Source organism: Capricornis sumatraensis, chromosome 21 (genome assembly GCF_032405125.1).
Source record: "Capricornis sumatraensis isolate serow.1 chromosome 21, serow.2, whole genome shotgun sequence".
In the NCBI taxonomy this organism is placed as follows: domain Eukaryota; kingdom Metazoa; phylum Chordata; class Mammalia; order Artiodactyla; family Bovidae; genus Capricornis; species Capricornis sumatraensis.
The window spans coordinates 3,984,615-4,000,071 of NC_091089.1; the positions used below are offsets into that span (position 1 = coordinate 3,984,615).

The window sequence follows — 15,457 nt, forward strand, 5'->3', positions numbered from 1 at the left end:
GCAACTGAACAATAACAGTGATAGTACCCACACCAGTTCCATGGGTTTCCTGAGTTGCAGCCCCTCCAGATATGTGTCTGCCCCAGTTATACCATGCCAGACCACCGTGGGGGTGGCATGAAAGTGGATCTCTATTTAATTGCACTTCTTTTTTATTCATTTTTTACTCTCACTTGAGCCCATTTCCTCTCTCCCTCTCTCTTTCCAAAGTTCCTAGCATCACAGGCATCACCTCCTCTCAAGCCCACCTCTCCTGCTCCAGGTTCTCCTCGAAGGTTCTGCCCCTCTGCCCTGCCCTGGCTCTTTCTCTGGGCCTGTGCTGAAACTGCCCTGCTGGGCTGGATCCATTCTTAGCAGTGAACCAGTTTCTTCTCTGATTCTCCATTGCCTCATTTTCCTAAGCAGGAATGTGTGCACTGCTCAGCGTCATCCCCAGAGGCTGCCTTACACTTTATGGATAGTTCAGCTGGGTATGGAACTCTGGGTTGAAAGTACATATCTCCTAGAATTTTGAAAGCAGTTACCTAAGATTTTGTTTATGAAGAGAAATTCAGCGATGGTCTGACTTATTCCTGTGTAGGGAACAGTTTCTCTTTCTCTTCAGTGGGCTTTTGGACACCATTCTTGATCTAAAATTTCAAAATAATAAAATCTCTTGTTTCTTTAAAAACCTGCATGTAAGGCCAACATGTCACAGTCTCTTTCCAAACAGAGGTGAACATACATCAGTCAGAGGAGTTATTCCTGCTGTTTTTCAATTATTTTCTTTCTTCTTCAGTCCTTTGAACAGGCAGTCCTTTCCTACTTGTTCATTAGGAGCACAGAGCAAGTAGAAAAGCTGGCACTTCTTTCCTACAGGCAGGGGTTTCCCCTCCCTCTGTGCTTCTGACTTGACAAAGCAGGGCTCCTTCCCCATCTCATGCCTCATCTGGGCCCACCCCCTGACTCAGTCCTGCTCCCCTTTCTGGTCCCTGCAGGAAGCTTGGAGGCAAAGCAAGCCAAGCTTGTCTTTACAACCATGTTGACATTAGAATAGCCACAGATGGGAAGCCTGTGTAGAGTTCATGGTTCCAAGTTCACATGGGGCCCAGGGTGGAGCAGGGTGATGAACCTGTAAACATGAACTTGAGAGCAAGGACGTGTGTGTGCATGTGTATGTGTGTACGCATTTGTGTGTTTGTGTGTGTATACATGTTAGTGTATATGTGTGTGCTTATGTGCATTATGTGTGTATGTGTGTAGTATATGCATGTGTGCATGCTAAGTCCCTGGAGTCGTGTTTGACTCTGTGAGACCCTATGGACTGTAGCCTGCCAGGCTCCTCTGTCCATGGGGTTCTCCAGGCAAGAATACTGGAGTGGGTTGCTGTGCCCTTCTCCAGGGGATCATCCTAACCTGGAGACTGAACTTGCCTCTTTTACATCTCTTGCATTGGCAGGCAGGTTCTTTACCACTGAGTCGCCTGGGAAGCCCATGCGTATATGGATGTGTATATATTTGTGTGTGTATGTGTGTGTGTGTGTGTGTGTGTGTGTGTATCTATATACACGTGTCTGTTTATAAATAAATATACACTTGACTTCCCTGGGTACTCAGTGGTAAAAAAAAAACCAGCCTGCCAATGCAGGAGATGCAAGTTTGACCCCTGAGCTGGGAAGATCCCCTGGAGGAAGAAATGGCAATCCACCCCAGTATCCTTGCCTGGGAAATCCCATGGACAGAAAAGCCTGGCGGGCTACAGTCCGTAGTGTCACAAAGAGTCAGACATGACTGAGTGACTGAACACATACACACGTGCACCTTTCTTTCAGCTGTGGTTTCCTTTTCTGTATATATTTTGAGGTTTTTGGTTTTAGTGTGGAGAAATACGCCAGGCATGATAAACCTCCTTCACAAGCAGAGAGAAATAAATACTTCCCACAAAGTGAATCATGAAGCATACTTTCTCAGGAAGCTCCATTATTTTAAAAGCGGGTTGGTTTTTTTTTTTCATTTTTATTCCGGGGGCCAGGCCAGCCAGGCTCCTGCTGTAGCTCAGCCATGTGATGGCCGTCCCTGCCATCACTCACGTCTAGCAGGGGCGCTGACAAGTGGGGGACGTGTTGCATCACCGTCAAGCCTAGTGGCCTTGATGCTCTGCAAAGGGGAGATGGATGGGCAGCTGGCTCCCATGGAAAATATTCTCCCAGCAAGCTCCCTGGATACCAGATTGCTTCTGTTTCCTACCCCCCACCTTTTTTTATTCTGTTTTAAAGGGAAACAATGCAATGGGCCATATTTCTTGAGAGTCACCATTTGTCAGCAGGTTTCACCAAGAGAGGTCCGACAGGGAGATGGAAGGACCCTCATGCAGTGTTTAAGCCAGCGGGGGTCTCGCTTGTAGGAGTCACTGCAGTCCCGAGTTGTCCCGCCAGGTACAGAGGCCTGTTAAGTCACATCATTTGAGGACAAGCCCATGGATGAATTGTGGGTCACTCATGTGCATTCTCAGGCTGCAACTGTCAGGTGAGTGTGGAGAAAAGCAACCAGACAGGAAGCAGCAGCAGTGGAGGAAACTATCCTGTGGTGGTGGTGGTGGGTTTAGTTGCTCTGTCATGTTCAACCCTTTGTGATCCCATGGCCTGTAGCCTGCCAGGCTCCATGGCATTCTCCAGGCAAGAACACTGGAGTGAGTTCCCGTTTCCTCCTCCAGGGGATCTTCCCGACCCAGGGATCGAACCCAGGTCTCCTGCATCGCAGGTGGATTCTTTACCAGCTGAGCCACCAGAGAAGCCCATTTGTCCTGTAGAATAATACAAATCTGACTTGAAGTTGGCCACTCATACTTACTGTTTTCTCAGTCTTCCCAGAAAATGACCAGCCCCCAATCAGGTTTCTTCTGGAGGAAGAGTGGCAGCACCTCCCTGAAGCTTCTGGTTCGTCTGTGTCCAGATGTCCTCACCACCCAGCATGAAGCCAGCAGGGAAGGGTGCTCACTAAAGGTCACCTAATGAATGGATCAATTTTGGTTCATGGGAAGGTCAAGATGAGGCCCTTGTCATGAGTCTGAAAGTCCCCGGTGTCCCTGACAGCATCAGGAGGCAGGTTTGGGAAGCGCCTTTCCACGTGGCAGCAGACACTGAGTGGGAAGTCCTGAGCCCTTGCTTCCTGTCCTGATGGACACACGTGATTCACCCTGAGGCCCCTCAGTCTGGACAGCAGCTGGTTATTGACATGTAGGTAACAGCTGGGTCCTGTCTCTGTGGCTGCTGGCATTCATGTGCCAGGCCAGGGTCTGAAGTTAGGATGCTCATCACAGATTTGGGAGTCACAGAGCTGGCTTCCTGGCAGGGCCACCAATTGCGGACGGAACCACACCCACTGGCTTACCTCTTGGGTCCATGTTCCTTTGAGAGCTTTGAGGGTCATGCTTTTAGTGAGGCTGAGGCTGTGATGATGTTTATTATAGGTTTCTTATATGTATATTATAGCATAGGTTCTGGGAGCCTTCAAACTGCTTCAAGGGAGGACAGATCACCAGTTGTCCCTGTACCATACGTTGTATCCTGAGCTCCGAATGTCTCTCTCTCCATCTTCCCCGAGAGGACCCTGAGGTCAGGGATGGAGGCTTGGATGAGCTGGCCACCTGCTCCAGGGCCAGGCGGTAGGATGGATTCTGTTGGAGCTGGGCTTCCAAGGCGCCCTGCACTGGGGGCTCAGCGTAGTGTGGCTGCACAAGAAATGCTACTGCCATCTTTATTTCTACTGTAACAGTGCCCTGTGGAATTCTGACTCTTGCTCTCAGGACCACATCTTAGTTCTAGAATCTTTCTCCCAAACAACATGTGCTAAATAATAGTCTATTTTTATTAAGAAGAGCAAAGGTGGCTCAGTAGTAAAGAATCTGGCTGCCATGCAAGAGATAAGGAAACACGGGTTCAATCCCTGGGTTGGAAGATCCCCTGGAGGAGGATTGGCAGCCCGCTCCAGTAATCTTGCCTGGAGAACCCCTAGACAGAGGAGCCTGGCGAGCTACTCTCCAGGAGGTCCTAAAGAGTTGGTGGACAGAGGAGCCTGGTGAGCTACTCTCCAGGAGGTCCTAAAGAGCTGGGCATGACTGAGCATGTGAGCCATAAATAGACCATATTAAAGAAGTGTATGCATTTATATGTGTGTGTTTATCACCTCCTGACCAACCTGAAAGACTGGTTTGAGCCCCCATGCCGTCTGTCCTCTTTGTCCAGGTCTCCCCAGCTCCTCCCCTGCCCGAGATGCTCTGCGCTGGTTGCCCTGTGACCTCTGGTCCACGTGGTGGCAGTAGGCTTCATTTCTGAACACACTCCAGATGAGGGGCCTCGCGCACGGGACCATCCTGCAGCCCCCCTGCCCCCGATCCACAGGGTGCAGAGCAGCATCCACACTTCCGAAGGCCCGGCACCCTGCGACTCAGCTCCTGCTGCAGCCTCCCCACCTCCTCCATGACGGCCCGCGTGTTCCTGATTCTGTCCTGAGAAGCAATGACTGACTTGGCGAGTCTTGCATGGGATCTGCTCTGCGTGTTGGGGTCTAACTGCTGCCCCAGGAAGGGTCTTCTCCCTTCACCCTCACCTACTTGGAGTGCGTACGCTCGGCCACTGCCGACTTGTAGCATCAGGGTCCCAGCTGTCATACTCTTCATTGTGAAGTGACACAGCTTGCCAGGCCTGCTTCACATGGGGTCTGCCTCTCACAAGCGGTGGGAAACAAAGAATGAAAGAATGATGGCTCAGTTTCAGAAACCGGAATCAGGGCCTGGCTGGCGATCACTTGGGGGCCCAGTCATGCCACGTGGGGAATGACTGCCTCACCCCCGGGGGCATCAGAGGCAGCTGTTCCCTTGTGCCTCGAGCTGCCACTGACCCTCAGCTCTCCATTCACAGTGGACAGGCATTCATTTCTCGTGTGTGTCTGCGTGGGTGAGTGGGTGTGTCCACCACGTGAGTGAAGAGTGAATGACGCATGACAGTAGGCGGTGGGTATGTCACAGCTATCTTCAAGAATACAAGTCCTTCCTAGACCCCTGGATGATCAACCTAGCAAAGAGTGACTCTCATCCAGCAACTTCGTGCAGGGGAACCGAACCCACAGAGGCCCCCGCCCTGGGAATCAGCCACCCTTGTTCTACGAGACAAGAAGCAAATGCGTATTGCAAATTGCCAGCCTCTCCCTTTCACCAGGGGCACTTTCGTGGGGGCTGGGTTTGCGGGCAGCCTCTCCTTTTCTTACAAATAGGGAGTTTCTGACCCAGTAGCTTGCCCACGCTGTCGTGCTACTAAATTCGAGTGACAGTCATGAAACGCTCCCATAATCAGTGACACGGGATGATTTTCTGCTGCTGACAAGCCCGCGTATTGAGTATGATAACAGTTACTCTGTCTTCATCCTCTGCTAGAGAATAATATCAATCCATCTGATGGTCCGGCCCAGGCAGCCCACCCTTCTGTATCAATCTTCATAGGGTGCTGCCTGTTGTCTAAGAGAAAGCCTGAAACGAGGTCATTCCATCACTCTTCGCAGCTGCGATGCTCCTGCAGGACCCAAGCTCCAGTCACTGTCCCACCGCAGTGCAGAGAAGCCAGTGCTAATCACAGCAGAAGCGCCCGAACACCCTCAGAACAGAGGCACCAACAGACCACACACAGGAATAAAGATGGAGCCGGGTCCAGCCGCGGCATCTGCTAGCTAAAAGTGAAAACACTGTGTGGTGGAGGTGGAGGAGGGGAGCAGGGACCCTGTTCAGTGACGAACGTTCTCTAAGTGTCTTCTGCTGGGGCCACAATGATGTTTCCTGGATGGACGTTCACCATGCAAGGGAGCTTCTCAAAACGTTCAAATAGGGCACCCATTTCTGCGGTGGATGAGCAATTGCCCCATGATTATCTTCTTGAATTTCCCCTAAATTAATACCAAAAATAAATATGCTTTTAAACCAAAATAGGAAGGAATGCATTGAATCTGAAATCAGCAGTGGTCGTATCAGAGGGGCGGCGCACCTGTATGCACTGTGTCACCTTGTGTTTAAATCATCAACAGTGGGAAGGGAAAGAAGCCAGCATCTGTACCATGCTCCTTCATTCCTGCTCTGTCTTGAGAAGTTTTACCTCCCATGAGGGTGAGTCTCTCTGTGCAATCAAAAATAACTAAGACCAAAATGATACCCGCACCCTCTAGAAACTTCTCCAACAAGACTGGACTGGGCTGGGGTACTTCTCAGAGATGCGGAAATAAATTTTGGGACCACAGCTGTAAATCCACTGAGAGTGTCTGAGGGATGTGTCCCTGGCAGTTTCAAAATGGAAATCTCAGCTTTTAGAATTCGCTGAAGCACTTCAATTTCCTATGAATGCAAAAGGACCATTTCTAAGAACTAAGAGAGTGCCAGGTGATGGTAGTTCACCAGGCTAGTGGGATCTCCACTGACCTCCAGCGCCCTTGAGTCCAGCTCCTTGCCATGCAGGCTGCAAACGCGCTGTCATCCCCATGCCTACATCACAGCTCTTTCAGAGGAAGAGCGTATTGTTATAGTCATTCTCCCGAATTACTCTGGGAATCGCTCATGGTGACGTGGGGGATGAAGAGACTTTGTCATTTTCGAGGGATGTGCCATCCCTGCTGGCCAGTTGCCAAGAAACATGTTAATTATTTCCCTTAATACCAAACCTTTAAGCTTTAAATACAGTCTCTCAGAAACCCAGGAAACAGATGTTCAGCAGTATAATACACGTGAAGAGCCCAATCTGATATTATTTAGGTGTGCCGATGGGAATTCTGGGGTGTCAGGAGTGTGTAATAGGGTTTTTTGGCACATCTGTGGCTTAGGATCTGACCCCTGTTCGGCTTCTTGTGTATCTGATTTTCTCTTACTTGTAAGCAGCACAGGAAAAGCAACTTCTGAATTATTTGTTCCTCATTTAATTTGGGTGCAGTTTTTACACACACACACACACACACACACACACACACACACAAAGTTCTTGTTGCAATATTAGAAAGACACAAAGCAATATTACAGGACATAAAATTCATACCATATATATGGGTGTACGTGAGAGAAGATGCAGCGATTATTTTCCTGTTTTCAAGAAACAGTTGCCTTTTGAATGATATTAGAACCAAGTTGTGTGTCAGCTCATTAGCTCTTTTAAAAGGTAAGAGACCACAGGTAGCAAATGCATCAACACTGCATTCATAAAGCACTCCTGGTTTCTTTATAAGGTATGTGAACACAATTAGCCTCACTTCTAATCTAGGCTATTCCTTTAGGTCCTGATGGAGTAACAGTCTCTTCTGCTTCTGAACATCTAACGATCAGTTTTGCAATGTCACCAATTTTTTCAACCATCCGAATACCAGCAATTCAATTAAGCTCATAAACTCCCTGCCCTGGTCCTTCGGACATGCAGCTCCACTCAGGAGAGAGGGGACGAGCTGAGCTGTCCCCGTGAGATATGGCTCAATCAAGAGCCAAAGTTTTACGTGTCAGTTTTGATATATCCGATAATAGCTGCAGGTTGTTTTGCAATGTCCAATGTTCTGTGAAGATGGGCTTTTCATATTCTTTATTGTTTTTTACTGACAAAACATTGCCTGGACTTTTGCAGTTTTGTGAGATGAAACAGGGAAAAAAAACCCGTATATAATCTCACTCTCACACACCTAAGTGGGCTCTCCCTTCCTGTGGCTGGTTTGCGTCAGAATATAATGAGTTCCTGCTCATTGATCCATCATAAGTGGGCCCGGTGACTGAGCATGCCCCACAACCAGACACCACAACTCACTCGGGCGCACGCGGACGTGCACACGGCACGCCGAACCGCAGGGCACCGTGACCCTCCCTCACCGGCCCTTGGAGCCGTGGACAGAGAAAGAAAAAGAGCGGGCCTTTCCAGAAGGTGGAAAGCCTACCCCGGCGTTTACTCATCTAGTGGACGGCATGTTTATACTGCGGGTAACTTGCTTCTTCCGAACAAAGCCTAATCCCTTCCTCTCTCTCACTGCTGCTGCCCAGCCTCAGCCTCTGGCTGGGAACCCAAGCCCGGCTTCAAGCCCTTGCAGGCGAGGCCACCCGGGATCCTATCTCTCAGTCTGTCTCTCTGCTCCTCGACACAGCTGGGGAACTAGAATGTGAATCACTAGTTTCAAAGTCTTCAGATCTCTAGATTGTCTTTTCTCAGTCTTTACTGACAACTAGATTATTTTTAATCTAATGGGTAAGAAATGCTTTATTTTTTTTAGCTGTCATTTGTCTCACTATTTGTGAGAATGAACATTTTTTTTCAGATATTTTATTGCTATTAATTCTCTTCATCTAATTATCTGTTTATATCTTTAAGATTTTAGTTGTAAGTATTTTTTATTTATGAGCCTTTTGTCATGTTTGTAATAAGTATACTCTTTAGTCTCTTTTCATTGTTTGGCCTATAAATGTTTCATAACTTTTTTAGTAGGTTCGTTATTACAAATCATAAAAAGTAGAGGGTATTCTAAGTCTATTTGAAAAAGTGATGACAGCTGTACATGTGTTTTCTATGAAATTTTGGAACCTTTGGTCAAATAGGTAACTTATTGTAATAAATTATTTCTTTGCTAGAAATGTGCTTTCAATTTATCTAAATTATTCTGAAGCAATATGGAGAACTCATGAGGAGTTTTAAGGATTATATTAAACTTAAAAAAAAGAACCTAAGGAAAAATTTGTCACAAAGTAACACAGGATGCGCCCACTGCAGCTCTATTTGAAATACTTTTGAGTGCCCAAGGGTTAAAATGGATGAATGGTATAGCTGTCAATATAAAGGCTATATATTTGTACTATCATTGTTCAACTGTGCAAAAATACACATTGTATTAGTCAAGACAGGAAGGAAACATGAGAATAGAAAAGTGGGTGATGTTCTAGGATATGGGTGTTCTAGGATATGGGCATATTTTTCTAATTCTCTTTATTTTTCTAATACCATTACTAGTGGTTCTAAAATTTTTCCTCATAAAATCTAAATGAAAATAACTAAAAAAACACACAAAAGAATCAAAACTGAAATTAAAATTATTTTGGAAGGGGTTTTTTAGTTTAACTATGGCTGGTCTCTTGATTGCATGCAGAAGCTCAGATGTTAACAGAGCTGAACCCCGCAGTGTCTAACGAACGGAGCGGCTGGTTGGTATACAGCTCGCCACTTGGTTCCCTGGAGATCACTGCTCTCCCAAACTGAGTGTACTCCCAGAGCTGTTTTACTGCTGTTGGGTCAACACCATCTAGTTGATACCACTCCCACAATGAATTAGGCTTCCCTGGTGGCTCGGAGGGTAAAGAATCTGCCTTCAAGGCAGGAGACCCAGGTTCGATCCTGGGATTAGGAAGATCCCCAGGAGAAGGGAATGGCAACCCACACCCGTATTCTTGCTTCGAAAATTCCGTGGACAGAGGAGCCTGGTGGGCTACAGCCCACTGGGTCGCAAAGAGTCGGACACGACTGAGCCACTAGCACGGCTACAGCCTCAATGAATTAAAGGAGAATCCCTACTTTCAAGGAGCTTACTGCTGAAAGGCGCAAAGCTGTAAGAATAAATGTACTCATAATAAAGTATTCATCCATATCACCCATAATAGCTGAAGGTTCTAATTAGACCTTTAAACAGACAGTCAATGTGACCAGGGTGTGAAGTGGTTTCAGTTACCGTTACAATTAGAACATTGGCATTTGCATTTACTAACTGTTTTGTGCTCAAATTGGTAATCTGAACTTTGCTTTAACGAGTTTTTGTGTTTAATTTCTTCTCCATTTTTTGAAATAACAGAAAGAAACAGACAGTACTTAACAGCGTTTGCATTTCAATAGCCTGCTTGGGCTGTGAAGTTACTACCTTGGTGAGCTGAGCCACGGAGGGAGGAACACAGGCTTTGCTGCCAGGGCTGGTTTTCTGCCTTCGCTGCAGAAGGTTGGGTTTTGTTCTGTTGACTGAAAATTTGCAACTGAAACCTGGAGACTACTAATTTCTAAAACGTTTGAGATTTGACAAGTGAAGGACAAGAGTGTAAACACTGGAGTGAAAATATTAAAATAACACCCCTTCCCTAGATCAAAAAACACTTTTGAAATTGTGGAGAAAGGGTCTAATAATTGTTGAGCGGCTGATGGCGATGGGATTGGATCAGGGCAAGCTGTCTGAGTCCAGGTGCCGCTGGTGTTAGGAGAATTTCAATAGCAGCGTCCAACCGACCAGAACCCAGGAAGGACCCGTGCACTAGATCAGCCTGAGTTGACGGCTGGGCTGCTCTGGTTCTGTTCGGATCTTGAGAATCTCCATCTGAGGATGCGACCTGGTGGGTGACCCTGAACCAGAGTCCAGCTGGGGGCTCCTGGATCAAACTGGCCTGAGGAGGTGGGTCTGGGGCAGGTGTGGGCACACCCGGGGGCGGGCTCCCATCCAAACCCTCCGCTTTTTGCCTTTGTTCCTGCAGCCTTTCCTCTGCCGCGCAGCCCCTCCCCTCTCCCCTTGACCCCGCATCCTCTAGGGCCGGGCCCTGAGGAGCGGGGGCCGGGGAGGGGCAGCTCCGGGCCCGTTTTGATGCTGCTTCTCCAAGTTTGGTCCTCAAGGAGCTCGTGTGGCAGCTGCCACTCACAGCACTGGACATACTTGGGGTCCTGACTGCATCCCCCTGCCAGGGGACAGGGCTCCCTATTGGGTGTGGGCTCAGCCTCTGCTGGCCGGGCCTGGGACCTGTGGCCTGGCAGGGGTTTGGAGGGAGAGCCAGGCAGAAAGAAGGGAGAGGAAGACACGCGGCCTGTGAGACCTTCCTGTGCCTGGTCCGTTGATGGGGGAAGGGCGGGGCGTGGTCTGGGAGCTCTAGTCCGGGTCTTAGAGAGCCTCTTAGTTTCTGGATGTGTGGGATGGAGAGGCTTCTGCCATGCTGACCTAAAACAAAAGTGGGCAACGTGGGAGCTGAGAGTTGTTATATTTTGTGCAAAAGGAGGACTGCAGCCCAGGAGACAGCACCTCAGATAGCTCTGAGAAACTGCTCCAAAGAGGCAAGGGGGAAGGTCAGTATGCGTGTGATTTTGGTGAAGGGGTGTCCTCAGTTGCTCATTGTGTCCGATTCTTTTTGGCTCCATGGATTGTAACCTGCCAGGCTCCTCTGTGCTTAGAATTCTCCAGGCAGTGGAGTGGGTTGCCATACTCCAGGGTATCTTCCCGACCCAGGGGTTGAACCTGCATCTCTTGTGTCTCCTGCGTTTTTAGGCAGATTCGTTACCACTGAGCCACCTGGGAAGCTCCTTGGTGAAGGGGGAGTGCATGCAGATAAACACATATTTTTGTAGAAGGTTTCTGCCATCATGAGGTACAGTCATCACCGTGAATGATTTTAGTGCTTTTCTGGATATGAGGAGATGGAAGAACTGGGCTCAGAAAATCAGCTCCTGAAAATAATTATCTGAAGGGCTGGTCTGCCAGTTTTTCCAGAGCACAGAGCGCCTCATCCCTGCTCTCTTCCCTGCACTCCCTTCAGTGGGAGGGGGTGGGCAGTTTGAAAGTCAGTAGCTGCAGTAGCACGTGATTTAATCCCTGCAGAGGCAGATAGCACATGCCAGTTTGTAGTTGATGCCAGCCCCTGAGCATTAGAAGGACAAGCCCAGGCTTCAGGCTGTGTGGACAGGTGTCAGCCCCGGGCCTCTCATTACATGGGCTTGCTCCTGCCACCGACCTGGGATGGACTCATTCTTCTGGTAGGGTCTATGATGGTTCCCACTGGAGCTTTTGGAGGGGGGCATCAAGCAAGCCCTTGGTGGATTCCTGGAAAGGAGATGGGCATTGGCTCTGTAGGCACAAGCCTGAGTCATTCTGTGGTTTCCTAAGTGCCAGTTTTGGAGGAGAGTGAGGACCCTGATGCCTCTGACCTGTGAAAAGAATAGTGGTTCCTGCCCTTGGATGAGGCTCCGGGGAAGTACTCTCTTAATAAAAAGAGCCCTGGAAACTATAACCTATGACTATTCTATGCCATTTATGCTGCCAGAGGAAATTTCAAGAAGGTGTAGTTTGTGATCTTCAGGCCCTGCAGGGAGAGTTTCAGGGAAGTACTGACTCTTTTTGGTTCCATGCAACCCAGCGGGCAGAGCTGGGACTGGACCCGGGGTGTCTGCACCCAGTCCTTTCCACTTCCTTCTTCAGACTCTTAAAGGCTCTGTCTTTCCTGGTGGCTCAGTGGTAAAGGATCTGCCTGCCATGCAGGAGACCCAGGTTCAATCCCTGGGTCAGGAAATCCCCTGGAGAAGGAAGCGGCAATCCACTCCAGAATTCTTGCCTTGGACAGAGGAGCTTGGTGGGCTACCGTCTGTGGGGTTACAAGAGAGTCAGACATGACTGAGTGACTAAACAAGATTTGTAAGAAGAGTAGAAGTTGGGGGAAATACTAGGTTTTCATTTTAAAAAAGGACCTTGAACCTTACTCAATTTCAGATTAGATATGAAAATATCTGGAGTGTCTATTCTAGTCTAGTCTGGGCTGAAGTATCATTGTTGGGTCACATCTGTATGTGTGTCCATTCACTCCATCATGTGTAGTTTTGGGCGTTTTCGATTTTTAGTCTGCAGTTTCTGTAGCTAGTTGTAATAACACTCCACATACACATATCTTTTGACATTAAATATTACGTTTTCCAGGAGCATTGCATAGTTTTCCCAGCCTCCCAAACCCATTGTTCTAAGAACAGACACCGGTTCACAGCTGTGCCATTGTCCAATGTTGATCACCACTCGGAACTAATATAACTGATGCTTCAAGCAACTATTATATACTTTACACTAAGCTTTAAAAACTGAATTTCTAATTTACTTTATTTAAATAAAAATTTAAAAATTGAATCTAAGGATAATTTTGAAATATCTAAGTAATCAATTGGGATCATCTCAACTTCTTGACAGGGTTAGGGTTTTAAAAAATATTCATCCAGTTTTGAATGGATCAGCCTTAAATAGTGATGCACCTTTCACTTTCAACTGAGCACAGATTATGAGACACTGAAATCCTGTGAAATCATTGCAGCAACCAAGAGGCACATTAAAAACTGGATTTAATGGGTCAACTTTCTCCATGAGGCATCAATACAGTCTCTGCCCAGCCCCCCTTTTTTTCTGGAAGTTCCTGTAGCAAGGTTGCCATAGGAAAATATCCAGATCTGATTTGTTCTATTTCTTCTGGGATCTTCAGTTGGTACTTAATGTGAACTAATGTGAATTGCGTGTGAAGACACCTTACCCAGGGTGGCGGATCTCCGGGTAAATTATCCGTGCTATTGAGAACTCGCAGGCCGTTGACTATCCCAATTTAATTTGGGCAGGACAGGACATTTCTAATAATTAATACTGTAATAACACTTAATGATCTGCACTCATGCAATCTGAAAATCCAGCTAATGGTGCAGTTTTTAGTGATTGCACAAACAGCAAGTTTTAAATGTGTCAAATGCTGCTATTTCAGCATCCCGGTGCCATGCAGGAGACCTTGCCCGTGGGCCTCCCACTGACCCTGACCCAGAGCCTAGACACGGATGTGACGAGTGATGGGCTTGGTCTCCAGGGAGGGGCTGTTTGTTCGGAACTGGGTCCAAGCAGGAGAATTTGAGGGCGCCTTTGCTTCTTCCAGAGGTACATTTCAAAGCTCTGATGAGTTGCTAGAGAGGTAGCAAAAAATCGGAGAAAAGGAATAAGATTGCAAAGACTCTTCTACCAACTTCATTTCCTTCTCAAGGGGATCTTCCCAACCCAGGGATTGCACCCAGGTCTCCCACACTCCAGGCAGACACTTTAACCTCTGAGCCACCAGGGAAGCCCAATATTTAGGAGGCCTGACCAGCAGACAGTGATGTCTTTCTTCATCACCCTCTGCCAGCCTCATGGTTCTGCCTGGCCTGACACAAAACCCCTTCTGAAAGCTCTGGTACAGACACAGACACTTAGGATTTTTCTGGAAACTTCCCCTTTCTGGATCTAAAGTTGATAACTTTGTGTTTTGTTGAGGTCTGTGGTATTGTTTTGTTTTCATTTTCGTTTCTTTTTTTCTTTGATGGGGAAAATAATAGTAAATGGTATACCATCCATTACTTTCATATGAACAGAAAACAGTAAAACTGAATTTTAAAATGTTACTGAAATAATTGTGGTAGTTGTCAGCAGTGCAATAATTAAAATTTGCTATTCTACTACACACATCCTCACTAATGCTTCCATTTCAGGAGTCTAATCACCAATTTTTTTTCTTTTAACAGGAAAGCAAACATCAAGGAATGTGTAAGGACACTGCACTCTGACACCAGACCATTTAAAATCTTCTTTTCCTCCTTTGCAATGACCCAAGACTGTAGGAGATCCCATCCTTCTCATAGTGTGTAGATGGAATTCCATCCACTATCGGCTGGTGGTGTAGATTCACCAGCAGAGACATCTTGATTCATGTAGTGTCTAAAGTCTCCAGTATTTAAAGCACACTTCGACAAATATTATTCATTCAAAACTGCATCAAAGTATTTAAAGATTCATTTTAGTTTACATTCTGCTTTTACACAAAAGGAACACAATGAGATCTTTTTAGGAGAAAATAACTTGTTGTTATGACTGATTCTGTCAATGGTTAGATTTTTCTTTTCTTTTCTACTTTAACTCCAACATATTTATGCTATCTTTTTGTTGTTGTTTAGTTGCAACTGGTAAGTCCCTGGACTAGAAACTTGTGCTCACTGATTGGCATGAGTAGAGTCCATTAAGGAAGTCTGTTGGCTCAGAACATGAGGAAACAGATGAAGTCTCAGCACTGAGCAAAGTAAAGAAGAGAAGGTTACAAACTCAGTGCTCTGACACAGAACCTACCAAGTGAGACCAGTTCTGAGTTTTCCAGAAAACCCTATCCCTCTCTGAGAAGTCTTTCTGCCTCTCCATACTCTGTCCTCAGGCTTGCATAAGAGGCAGGATCTCATTAAGAGCAAGAATTAAATTAACTCTGGAAAAAAGTCAGATTCATTAAAATACCATTAAAGGTGCCTCCACCCCCAGAGCTTAGAGATTCCCTATGAGGACTTAAACCCTAAGTTTGCCTTCAGTTGTTCAGATGCGGCATTCCAGCTCCAGTTTTGTCTACAGAGGGCTTTGCAGAAACATCAGCTAAAGGATTCCACGTGAACCTATGTTCAGCTGGGTGAGATTAAACCCCATCCATTCCATAGATGGAACAGAGAAGGGAATGGCAACCATTTCAGCATTCTTGCCTGGAAAGTCCCGTGGACAGAGGGACATGGCAGGCTACAGTCCATGGCATTGCAAAGAATTGAACGTGACTTAGCAACTGAGCATGAGCACAGATGGGTAAACCAAGTCAATGAATATAGTTATGCACTTTGTTCAGTCACGCAGTCATGTCTGACTCTTTGCAACCCCATGGACTGCAGCA

The 15,457-nt window shown here is 46.9% G+C and overlaps 1 non-coding gene across 1 annotated transcript; it reads left to right on the plus strand.

Annotated features, from left to right (window-relative positions):
- The first annotated feature begins 12,205 nt into the window (after positions 1-12,205).
- Positions 12,206-12,277, plus strand: TRNAG-GCC (transfer RNA glycine (anticodon GCC)). Its single transcript has one exon. It is a non-coding gene; the product is annotated as a tRNA-Gly (tRNA).
- The last annotated feature ends 3,180 nt before the right edge of the window (positions 12,278-15,457 follow it).